At 43.1% G+C, this 13,121-nt stretch overlaps 1 protein-coding gene across 1 annotated transcript in view; it reads left to right on the plus strand.

Annotated features, from left to right (window-relative positions):
- Positions 1 to 1,171: 1,171 nt before the first annotated feature.
- The window catches only part of LOC135090397 (uncharacterized), a 71,634-nt gene continuing 59,684 nt past the window's right edge, over positions 1,172 to 13,121 (plus strand). The window contains 1 exon segment of the mRNA XM_063987151.1: positions 1,172 to 2,147. The gene's annotated coding sequence lies outside the window, so the exon portion shown is untranslated.

Genomic DNA, 13,121 nt, shown 5'->3' on the forward strand with positions numbered 1-13,121 from the left:
TTATCATAGGAAACTCAAGAAAATAAGGGTAGGTGCAACAAGTCATTAGTCCCACACGCGGCAGTTCCCTTGCAAAAGACCCACCTGTGCATTCCCACCTATTGTCCTCGTTCATAACCTGGTCTAATTATCTCAAAGCTCCCTAATGACTGCACTAACCGATTACGAAGCCTTACTGAGCCTGTTCTATTCATCTACCCCTCTGTTTGAAACCCACGTTCTTCTCATACCTTTCTTCTTAGCTTAATCAATCTTAATATTTCTTCTGATTACTCACCCTGGGAATGTTGCTCGTGTCACCCTTGTAATCTCCCCTACACAGCTTCATTACATGGCAGTAGAGAATACATAGGTGGTTGTGGTGGTGGTGGTGGTGGTGGTGGTGGTGGTGACACTATCCCGCCACCATAATTACCTCGATTTCCAGAAAACAACAGACAAGATGTTTTCTCCTCAGTTATGAACTTGTTGGCTAGTTGTCTCGTTATCTCTCCTCCTCCTCCTCCTCCTCCTCCTCCTCCTCCTTTGTGTTCTCCCTCTCTAATTGGACAATGTAGCAGATAATTACCTTGTACGACAGACAGAGAAAGAGAGAGAGAGAGAGAGAGGAGTTACTGGGAACGAGACTTCATGTGACTGCAAAAAACTAGAACGGATTTTTCGTCACGTATCGAACTGCAGTCTTTCAAAAGCTCCACACTTATACTCGAGTTAATCCGAGGGGAGGAAAAAAATAATGTTAATAAAAATAACTCTTATTTGCCGTTCCCAAAATAGAAGCCGTGGGAGAAAGAAAATGACGGATCAACTTGAGTTTTCTGATATCTTCATAAACTTGTGAGAGAGATTAAGGAGGAAAGACAAAAAATGAGCAAGAGAGAGAGAGAGAGAGAGAGAGAGAGAGAGAGAGAGAGAGAGAGAGAGAGAGAGAGTGAGTGAGTGAGTGAGTGAGTTCAGGTGTTTATCAGTGAAATGGGGTCATCTCTCTCTCTCTCTCTCTCTCTCTCTCTCTCTCTCTCTCTCTCTCTCTCTCTCTCTCTCTCTCTCTCTCTCTCTCTCTCTCGAGCTACACGTGTCTCAGTTTTCCATACCGCTATACATGGAAAGAAATAAATGGGAGGTTTTTTTCCGCGTACCCAATCTATACTTAAACCTTTATCTGTGTTAGGGAGGGAGCGTGGTTGTAGTCGTCTGTCAGGAGTAAATGATTGCTTGTGTGTGTGTGTGTGTGTGTGTGTGTGATACATGTTCCCTTGTTTCTGTGTGTGTCGTAAATGTTTTCCTGTCTGTGTGTTCTGTGTCTGTGTCGCGTGTGAAGGTTTGCTTGTCTGTGTGTCTGTCGTACTGTCACTGTATTTTCTCGTGTCCGCCACCGCCGTGCCCTCCTCTCCTCGGGCTGGGCAGCGTGTTTCCTTGTCTCTGCGTCTCTGTCGCATTACATCGTTTATTGCCTCTTCTTCAATTGCTGTCCCGGGAGTGGTCAGCGCGGTGAGCGTGGCGGGCCAGACTCACCTGTGCCGCCTGGCGTGGCCCTGTCCCGTGCTGGTGTTGGGGATGGGTGCTGGTGGGTCCTCGTATCAGGGAGGGCTCCCCCCCCCTCCACCATTCAGGGCTGATCTCGGAGCGGGCGCCGCGGCACGTGAGGCGGCGTGTTGCGCGACGCGGGGAGTGGGAGGCGGGAGGGTGGAGGCGGGAGGCCACTCTCAGGCACCCTGCGACCCTCAGTCCCAGAATGGTCGGCGTCGTGGCTGGCCGCGGATGGTGGTCGGGTCTTGGGTCGCAGCATGTGTGTCCGCCGCGAGGAGAGTGTTGGCTTGCCGCGCTGATCCCCGATGCCCCGCGCCTGCCGCCCCTGGAGCCTCGCCGCGCCAGCAGGTGACGCCCCTCCCGCCCTGGTGTGTCACGGCGCGGCGGAGTAACAGGCGATCACTGCAGACTGACGCGTGACAGGCCGTGCAGCCCTCGGGGAGTACACGTGTGAGCGAGCGATGCCTGCCGAGGGCGCGGGGGAGGCAGGGCACTAACCCTGGGTCCCGGTGGCCGCCGAGTGGTGCCACGGACAAGGCGGCGCTGTGATGCCAAGGAGCGACGCCCGCACCTGCCCACCCCAACACCTGTCGCCTCAGGAGGTCACCGCCCCGGGACAGGTGAGCCTCAGTGCTGTGTGCGTGTCGTCCACGTGTCGTCGTGTGTCGCGGCGTGTCGCCCTCGTCTGGCGTCGCCTGGTACATCTCGCTGTACCCAGCCAATGTACAAGGACGCTCCCTTCTACCTGTCCCGAGCCCCGGCTGTGCTACTTCCTCATCCCCGAAAGTACGGGGGCGTGAGGGGAGCCAGGCGGGCGTGATTACCGCATTAGGTCCAGGGAAGGGCGCGTGGGATCCTGACGCCAGCGGGGCCTGCGAGTCACCGCGGGGGAGGGTCAAGCACGTGTGGAGTATTTCAGACACCCATGACGTGGCAAGGGCGAGACCAGAGACGAGGGGAGCGAGAGGAAGAGGGGGCGGAGGGCGAGGATCAGTAACTGGAGGGTGCAGGATTGTGAAAACTGGAGAGGACAGTGACGCAGCAGAGTGCTGCGGCGTGAGGGGCGTGACGGGCGTGAGGGCGGTGCAGGAAGCAGGCACTTGGCTCCGCGCGGGATGTGCACAGCTGAAACCACTCGTGACGCCAAGCCTTCCTGCTGCTCGCGGAGAGACACTCACGGGATTTCTTTTCCATATCCCTCTCAGGCCATCATTAATCTTCCCGTCAAGCCGCTCAAGCAGGGAGGATAGCGAAGAATGATGAAGGAAAAAGTGACGTAAGAGGAATCCGAGTAACAGCGGTATCATTTCATTCCTCGCATATAATCTTTTCATTTCACCTCTTCGTTTTAATGCATCATTGAAGACGCACTGATCTCAAGTAACAAAGGGAAGGAGATATGAGAAGAAAAGTCAAGTAAAAGAAATCCATTCCTCGTACAATCTCCTGTCAGTTCCCGTCGTCATCCCAAAACACTCGAGGAAGAAAAAAATAAAGAAGAAGAATGATATGAAGATAAAGTGAAGCAGAAATCTAAATATCAGCATTATCACTTCACTCCTCGCGCAAACTCCTGTCACTTCTCGTCCTCATCACAAAATACCATTGAAAAAACACACCGAATTCCAGCACTGAGCACAAAACACGCCGAGAACTTATTGAACACATGTCTGACTGCGTATCTTACCTTTCCTTTCCTTTCGCTATGCACAAGTCTCCTCCATTTATTTCCGTCCCTTGTATCTTGTGTTGCGTACCATTCTAGCTCACTCGGCCTTGAATTCCTCCAGTGTTATGTAAATCCTGCCACACCGCCATACTCTCGTGCACCACTGGTCACGTTACTGTCATGTATGCGTGTGTTCGTGATGCGTGCTGCCCCTGACGTATAAATGAGCAGCCATGTTTGTTTACCCTAACAGAGGTGAGCATGTAGGTAACGGTAATGAGAAAGGTGACTCCTAGGACAGTACGTAACTCACACAGGTTAAGAAGACTCAAAATAAGGTATCTATTATTTTATGAGTAGAAAAAGAACAAAAAACTTTATTCTGACGGAGATTTTCGTGTAGACAACAATATAACAGTAATGAATAAGGTGAGCCAAAGGACGGCACATAAATTTCACAGGTCAGTATTAACTTCTGAAATAACTACGGGGATAATTTTGTGCGTAAGGAAAATAGAAGAACAAAACTCTATCCTGGCGGAGATATTGGTGCAGGTAACAGTAAAACAGTAAGGGTTAAGGTGAGCCAAAGGACAACACATAAGTTTCACAGGTCAATATTAACTTCTGAAATAACTACGTGGATAATTTTGTGGGTAAGACAAATAGAAGAACAAAACATATTATCCTGGCGGAGATAATGGCATGGGCAGCAATAATGACCAAGATAACCAAAATTACACTAATTATCTCAGGCCAGAGTCAACACATTACAAGTTGACGTCTCGGAAAATAACTCGAAATAATTCCTCATAAGTTTGCGTGCTAGAAAAATAAATAAATGAAAACTTCTTTAATTTTGATAGATAATCGTGTACGTAACAGTGTTTTTAATGACCAGGGTGACCAGAGGCACGGGAACTTGCTTAGGTGAAATTAAGATGCAAAAAAAAACAAAAAAAAAACACGTTGATAAGTTTACATGTCGGGGGAAAAAAAAAACGAAATAATTGCATTTATAAGTTTGCGTGTAGAGGGAAACTTATTTATTTTCACAGACAATCGTGTAGGTAACAATATTCTGATGACCAATTAAGACGCAAAAAATCACATTAATTAGTCTACCTGTCAGAAAAAAATAAAATACAAAATAATTGCATTTATACGCGTAGAAAAACTCCTTTATTTTCACAGTCAATCGTGTAGGTAACAATATTCGGATGACTAATTAAGACACAAAAAATCACATTAATTAGTTTACCTGTCAGAAAAAATACGAAATAATTGCATTTATACACGTAGAAAACTCCTTCATTTTCACAGACAGTCATGTAGGCAACAATATTTTGACAACGAAGGTGACCCAAATGCATTAACCAACCCAGATAAAATAAACACTCAAAATAACAGGAGTCCAAAGTTTACACGAAAGGAAAAAACAAATAAAATATACAATTTCTGAAAAAAAAATGATTATAGAAGCACTCAAGAAGAAGAAGAAGAAAAAAAATATATATATAAGTTTGACTTAATGAAACTCTTACCTCGAAAATATTAAACTTCTATTAGTGGCAATCTGGGTTGTGGTGAAGCAGGCCAGGGAGGAGGAGGAGGAGGAGGAGGAGGAGGAAGAGTGAGACGAAGAAGAAGAAAGGGAAGAGATGAAAGAAAGGCAAAGAGGAGGAAAGAAAACGAATATAGATTGGGGAAAGATTTCACGCAAAGAGTTTAAATTATGAGAACCAGTAAAAGAAAACAAAAAAAAAGTGAAATTTCGTAAAATGAGAGGACGAAGAGGAGAGATGGAGGGAAAGATAAAGGAGGAGGAAAAAATATATGGAAACAAATTTGAGGCAAGAGTGGAAGTAATAAGGAGATACACTAAAGCAAAGGATTCTAATTTATTTTTTCCTTTTTCCTTCTTTGTTCCAGTTTTCCTTATTTCTTTTCGTTTTTTTCCCTCAGGAGGAAGAAAATTATGGTTTCTTATGATGGTAGTTTGTTTTTTCCTTTTTTTTCCTTCTTTATTGCACTTTCCTCTCCTCTCTTTCATTTTCTTTAAGTGACAGACGCCCATCTTTATTACGATAGATGATTCTCTCTCTCTCTCTCTCTCTCTCTCTCTCTCTCTCTCTCTCTCTCTCTCTCTCTCTCTCTCTCTCTCTCTCTCTCTCTCTCTCTCTCTCTCTCTTTTATACTGTAACTTTTCCTCCTCGCATTTCTTCCAGTTTCCCTTTGAACAGTGTACATTTTTCCCTTGTGTTTCCCCGGCACTGCATTGGTCACGTCTATTCATATTTTGCCACGGCAGATTCAGGCAGGTAGAGAATCCATGTGAAGTATTGTTTTCCTCCTTTTTTTTTCCCTTCCTCTTCTTTTTTTTTCCAACATTGTAACACTCCACATCATTTCTCCTTTTTTTTCATTTATATTTCCGCATAAACTGACCATTTCGTAGTACAACAAGATACGATTCAAAACATACAGCTTTTAAACAACTTAATCCTCTGACGCTCCAACGATCACTCAACATATCCCTTCTGAAGATTTAAAAACCCCACATTTCAACATATTTAAGCTCCCAGATTACAAAGAAATAGGTTTAAAGATGATACTCCGTCAGTAATTTGCCGTATTGTTCAGTTTGTAGATAATCGGATCCTCTTACGCAACAAAATTCGTTCAATGGATTCTCTATGCATATTTAAAAACCCTCATTTGCCTCGTGTTTAGGTTCCTTGATGGCAAGAACGGGTTAAAAACGATATTCCTTCGTTAACTTGGTGTATTATGCAGTTTATAGGCAATTAGACCCTCTTATGCACCAACAAAACAAATCCTTTACGAACGTTAAAAAAACCCTCATTACCTCGTATTAGAAAGACAAAACTCCGTTACTCATTTGCTGTCTTGGCGCGAAAACTTTGCTCACGAAAACTATAGATATATTGGAGGCTGCTTGACACGGGTAGCGCTCGAGTCAGGTAACATCCGTGTGTTTGCGGGAGAGCTGGAGAGGGATGAAGGAGTGGTGATGAAGGGATGAAGGGCTGATGGAGAAGAGAGGCTGGTCTGATTGAGGAAAGAGAGACGGGGTAGATAGGGTACGAGAGATGGGGGGGTAAAGATAAGGATTGATGAGGAAGAAACGAGGGTATGGTTGAAGGAGGAAGGAGGCGATGAAGGGATGGGAGGAGGAACGAAGGAGAAGCAAGAAGAGAATGGTGATAAAATGTACGAGGAACAGGGAGAAATAAAAAGAAACAAGGGAAAGGCTGATCGAGGGATGAAGGAGGAGAAAAAAAGAAGAAAAATAAAGGAATATGAGATTGAAAAAGACGAAGAAGAGGATGAAGGAGGAACAAAGGAAGAGATATTGGAAGGACGAAGAAGGAGGAAGAGAAACAAGTGTAGGAGAAAATTATAGAAGGAACAAAGACGCGATTGAAAGAAGAAGAGGCTGAAAGAGATACGAAGGAATAACTGGAGGGGAAAAAAGACAAAAAAAGAAAGAACGAGAAAGAGAAAGGAAGAGGACAGTGAAGGAAGACGTGAATGATAAAAAAAAAGAAAAAAATATAGAAACAACGAGAAATAGACAGAAAAGAAGAGAAGAAGATGAATAAAAGAACGAAACAGAAGAAAACAACAACATCTATCTTTAAAAAAACTAAGTAAACCATTTTGCAGACGCCCATTCACGTAACTAATGCATAATGTGTGTTCTTTTTCACTCCATTCATCTCTACTCCTCTTTACCAGTTCTCGTCACCTGGAGCTGCTTTCTGACCCGCGTGGGAGTCTTAAGATGCCTTCTTATTTTCTTTATTTTTGTTTCCTGCTCGCAATTGTTGCTTTTGTTGGAGGTGAGAGTCAACAGGTGATGTTTTGGTGGTGGTGGTGGTGGTGGTGGTGGTGGTGCCAGAGAGGAATGATGGGTAATTTTGTTTGCTCTTCAGAAGTGCTCGAAGTGGAATGATATTTAAGAGTTAAGTCTATTTTTGTTATTAAGAGATTGCGTGTTTTCTTCTTCTCATTTTCCTTATTTCCTTTCCTCTTTTCCCTTCGTGTTTTCTTCCTTTCCTTCATGTTCTCCTTTATTCGCTTGTTAAAATTGTTTGGAATTGAAGAATATTTGAGTTAAGTCCATTCTGGCATTAGAAAATATCGTGTTTTCTTTTTTCTTCCTTTTTCCTTATTTTCTTTCCTTTTTTTCCCCGAGTGTTTCCTTCCTTTCCTTCATGTATCTCTCTTTCCCTTAACTGGATCACGTTTTCTGTTTCTTATTCCTGAGTGTTACTTCTTTTCTAATTTTTTTCTTTTATTTAATGTTTTTCGTCCTCCAGTCTCTTTTTTTCTCTTTTCTCCTTCCTTTTCTTTATTCACCCGTCATTCATTTCTTTTTATCTGCCTTTCTTTCTTTTTATTCATGTCTTTCTCCCATTCGTAAAGCCTTGAATTTAAATCGTCTCTTTCTTCTTTCTTCCTTCCTTCCTTCCTTCCTCTTGTTCTTCCTTCGTATCTTCCTTCCATCCTTTCTTCCTTCCTTTCATTCACTCATCCATTCATCCTTCCTTTTAATTCATTGATCCTTTCCTTCCTTCCTTCCTTCCTATTTACGTTTTCTTACACACTTTTTTCACAACCACCTTCCTTTTCTATCTCCACTCACCCACCTACATCTTTCTCCCTCCCTCCCTCCCTCCCTCTCTCCCTCATTCTCCTCTTCTTCCCAACACCCTCCACAAAACTGCCCATCTCAGCATTCTTCTCTCTCACCATCGCGCCGCCTTCCTTCCCCCTCTCATGTTGAACCCTGAATCTGAGATCGATACCAGAAGAACCGACAAACAACAATGAGTAGAGATGCCCTCACCGAAGACAAAAGACGGGCGATACGCGGTCGAAGGGAGCCGAGTGAAGCCCTTCCTTTCCAGTACCTGCAGCGGAGAGAAGGGAGGTGCTGTGTTACTGGTGGAGACGGGGGAAGGATTTAATGGTGGTGGTATAAAGGCGTGTAAATTCGTGTTTTTTCTGGGTCTTTTTCATGCTTTTTCTTATCCCATTTAGTATCAGAAGGTGGTAATAGCGCTGGTGGTGATCTGGACTAGTTTACCTTCGTGCTGTGGAGTCCTGTAACGCCCAAGAGGATAAATAACATTGTCTTAATCTTTCAGTATTGTTTCCTACCCCTGTTTTTGGGTCGTCTACTGTTATTTTTTAGTCGTATAAGCCTCCTAAGTCTTCTACTGATAATTCTTTACCTCTGTTGATGTACAAGCGCTTCAAATATGTATTCCAGCGGCTAATCTTGGGTTTCAATTATATAAACGAGTACAAAACCCTTGCTATTGAATCTTCCAGTGCTACTTTTTTCTCTTCTAACCTTCCTGACTCTTCTACTGTTAATTCCTTACCTCTGTTGATGTACAAGATATTAACAGCGTATCACATATGCATTCCAATAGTGTATCTTAGGTTTCAGTTATATAAACTCACGGAAAACCCTTTGTTATTGAGTCATCTAATGCTGTTACCTCCCCCCGGTGCAACACAAGATATTAATATTGCCTCAGATTTATTCCTCTGGCTCATCTTAAGAGAACGTATACACTATCTCTGTTATTGGCAGGTCAGATTACCGCAGATTCTTTACCTAGTCTGGCTCTGTCCGGGAGAGGCTTAGAGGGACGGAATTCATAGATTAATGGAGTGGCGTGATTCAAGGAGGGGTACTGGCTGGCAAGGAAAAGCGTAGAGTGAAGGGAAGGGTGGAAACTTGATCGGGTTGGAAAACTTTTGAAGTGGTAAAAATGACTGGTGGGATTTAAATACGGTTTTATTGCTGTCTCTCTCTCTCTCTCTCTCTCTCTCTCTCTCTCTCTCTCTCTCTCTCTCTCTCTCTCTCTCTCTCTCTCTCTCTCTCTCTCTCTCTCTCTCTCTCTCTCTCTCTCAATATCTCAGTATCTCAGCTTCCACACGTGCCTCACAACACACCTCTCAGGTAACCCCCTCACTCATCTGCCCGGCTCGTTCCTTGGCTCTCCTCTTGTCACTCTCCAGCCAATCAACGCCGCCCTCGTGGTTAGGTGAGCTTTAAGGAAGGTCATTAGGTCTTTCCTCCCCCTCTGAAGATTTTTGAGCTTTTTTTGGCTTTATTTTTCTTGTTTTGTGTGTGTGTTTTTTTTTTTTTTTTTTTTGTAGGTGATGTTTAATAAATCTTGGGCCTTTTTTCTTATTTTCTTATTTTGCTCCTTCTTTATTTTCCTGTTTTTTTTTTATTTTCATTTTCTTGGTCAGATCTTTCTTATTCCAGTTAGGACACTTGAACAATCTTTCCATATCTTCAATCATCCTTTATCTTCCTTAAGTGTCTGAGTGTGCAAAATATAGGCCACTAATTACCCTTCACCTCACTCTCACATAAACACTAACATATTTTCTTTAATACATAGGAGAACTTTCAATACCTCTCGTGCTGTCAGATAGTTACGTGAGTGTGGAATGTGAGTCCCCTCGTCTGAATGTACTTGAAATCGGATTAGAGGGAAGACTTACGTAATACTGTGTCTGTGGTAAAGGTATTCTGAGTGTAGGGAGGATCAGGCTGGAGAGAGGGAGAGGGGAAGAGCTGGGGGAAGCTTCGTGGGTGCAGTGAAGGAGGGAATGTTTGTAATGGGAGTGACTGAAGAAGAACCAAGGAAAATAAATAGTTAAATAGAAATAGTTTCAAGCAATGTACTTTTTATTTCGTGAGCAAAAGAAAAGATATATTTACTTATTTATCTCTATTTTTATTACTTGTTTCATAATTTGGTTGTATGAAGCTGCATCTGTCTGTCTGTCCGTATGTCCAGCAGTCTTAACTGTATATTTTCTACCTCATTCTGTCCTCAAATCATGGTAATATTTTTCTTTTATTTATTTATTTATTTATTTATTTATTTATTATTACTATTTCTTCTATACTTCGGTTCGATGTGTGGAGTTGCATCTATCTGTTCGTCTGTCAACCAATCAAAACACCGTCTTATTTTCCCCATTTCTATCTTAAGTTATGGTAATGGATTCCAATCATCCCTTACCTCAGACAATTTTTTCCCCTTTTCCTCCTTTTTTTTTTCCCTGACAAGGTGTATTCATTCTCCTTCTCTTGTTTTCCATGTCTGTCTGCCTGTCTGTCTGCCTTTTTGTCTGTCTGTCTGTCTGTCTGTCTGGTTATCTATTTTCTTACTGTCTTTGTTTCATTCTCAGTTTACCATTTTGCTTGTGTGTGTGTGTGTGTGTGTGTGTGTGTGTGTGTGTGTGTGTGTGTGTGTGTGTGTGTGTGTGTGTCTGGAGTTCTTTGTCTAGCAACGGTGATTGAAGTGCTCTTAATAGATGGCGGTATTCTCTCTCTCTCTCTCTCTCTCTCTCTCTCTCTCTCTCTCTCTCTCTCTCTCTCTCTCTCTCTCTCTCTTCATATATCTTTATTGTTTCTTTCCTTCTTTCACGTCTTCTTTCCTTCTTGTTTTGCTTTTACTTCTTATTTCTTTCTCTTACTGTTTTCGTGGCTCCTTCCTTCCTCCCTTAATTCCTACACAGCCTACCTTCTTACCTACACCTCCCTTCTACATCCATCTTTCCTTGCTTCTCTTCCTTCCTTCACCCTCCCCCATACACCTTCCTGCTTTCCTTCCAACAAACCTCCCTTACAAAACTTCTCCCTACATCTCCTTACACTTTCCCGGCCTTCCTCACCCCTTCACCAAGTCACACTAATCTTTACCCGTCACGTCACCCTCAGCCACCCCTCGGCCGCATCTTAGGTACTAGAGCATCTAAATTCCTCTGCTTCTTTTCCCGCTGGTGCAAACTCCCCTCGTGTCACGGTCAGGTAGGAAAGAGAAAGATGATAAAGAGGAGGAGGAGGAGGAATAGGACATATTGGAGGAGGCGAAAGATGAAGACAACAAAGAGAAAAGTTTAATAGACTGAGAAGGGAAGGTAAAGGCGAGGAGGAGGGAAAGAAAGAGGAAATTGACGTGGAGGAGGAGGGAAATATGAGGAAAACAGTAGAGGAGGAAGAAGAGGAAGAGGAAGAGGAGGAGGTCATCGAGGAGGAGGAGGAGGAGGAGGAAGAAGGTGACAAGACTAAGAAAGAGGAAAGTCGGATGAGTGGAGAAGGAGGTAAAGTAGGAAAGAGAGAGGAGGAGGAGGAGGAGGGGGAGGAAGAGGAGGAGGAGGAGGAGGAGGAGGAGGAGGAGGAGATCTTTTGATTACTTCTCAAGTCTCGTCCGTGTTTGTGCGTTTGTCCATGTGTTCTAATATCACATTCTCTCTCTCTCTCTCTCTCTCTCTCTCTCTCTCTCTCTCTCTCTCTCTCTCTCTCTCTCTCTCTCTCTCTCTCTCTCTCTCTCTCTCTCTCGCTCTATCGCAGGTGAAAGAGTACGAATGTAAATCGACTTACATAAGGAGAGAGAGAGAGAGAGAGAGAGAGAGAGAGAGAGAGAGAGAGAGAGAGAGAGAGAGAGAGAGAGAGATGAGGGCGTTGATGGAGAGACGGGTGAGGGTCGGGTAAGTGAGCAATGAATTAATGAGGATCTGCGGTTTATTAACGTGTGTGTTGCTTAATGGACTGTGACGTTTTGGAACCTGATAGAAACACTGATTATTTCACAGCAATGTACGTAAATATTTTCCATTCAGTTCCTTTAAGTATGACGCTGATTTTGCCTTAAGCTCTTGTGTGTAAAAAAGATCAAATTGTTCTTTTCTCTTGTGGCTTTTAACTTGGGTACAGTTTTGCTCTGAGCTCTCGGTAGTATTTGTAACAGTAAAACAGACAGAATTAACCTGTTTTCTCGTTTATGATCATTAGTTTTTTTTTTGTTTGTTTTTTTTTCCACAGTATTTTTGTCTTAAGCTCTCGTGCGTTGCTGTTAAGTGTAAAACGACAAAATCAACGTGTTTTCTCTTATGACCTTTAGTTTTTAAGATCCGAGTCATCCCCTAAGCTCTCGTGTGTGTTTTTGACAGTGTACAAAGACCAAAGCTTCTATTTTGTCTTACTTCTCTCGTGTGTGTTTTTGACAGTGTACAAAGACGAAAGCTTCTATTTTGTCTTACTTCTCTCGTGTGTGTTTCTGACAGTGTACAAAGACGAAAGCTTCTATTTTGTCTTACTTCTCTCGTGTGTGTCCATGCAAGCAGTTATTACAGTGATATGAAGATTAACAAAAAAAAGAACAGTAGTAAGAGAATTAACTTCAGAAATATAGTTGTTGTTGTTGATATTGTTGTTGTTGTTTTTCTCAGCCAATATACACGTGACTCCAGCCTCCTCCTCCTCCTCCTCCTCCTCCTTCTTCGCATCCTGCCGTCACTCAACACTCCTTATAGGATAGCTAAACTATTCTTTGACCTTCGTAGGACGTAACCCAACTCCTTCATGCTTAAGCCTCTTTCTTCACTCCTTCATCCAGATACTTCCCCAACATTCCCCTTGTAGTCCCCCGGCACACACACACACACACACACACACACACACACACACACACACACACACACACACACACACACACACACACACACACACACACACACACACACACACACACACACACACACACACACACACACACACTTTCTAACTTCACACAAATAACAATGACAAATCCAACTTAACAAGCATCAATCTTTTTTTTTCTTTTCTCTCCTTTCTTTTCTTCTTTTCCTTCCTTCTTTACGGGAGAGAGATAATTACGAAAATGAAAAGCACAGTAAATATGCCAAAAAAAAAAAAAAAACACAAGCATTTATCCTTTTTTTCGTCCTTTCATTTCTTTTTCTTTCTTTTCCTTCTTTATTTTCCTCCACGAGAGAGAGAGAGAGAGAGAGAGAGAGAGAGAGAGAGAGAGAGAGAGAGAGAGAGAGAGAGAGAGAG

The sequence above is a fragment of the Scylla paramamosain genome, chromosome 35, assembly GCF_035594125.1.
Source record: "Scylla paramamosain isolate STU-SP2022 chromosome 35, ASM3559412v1, whole genome shotgun sequence".
In the NCBI taxonomy this organism is placed as follows: Eukaryota; Metazoa; Arthropoda; class Malacostraca; order Decapoda; family Portunidae; genus Scylla; species Scylla paramamosain.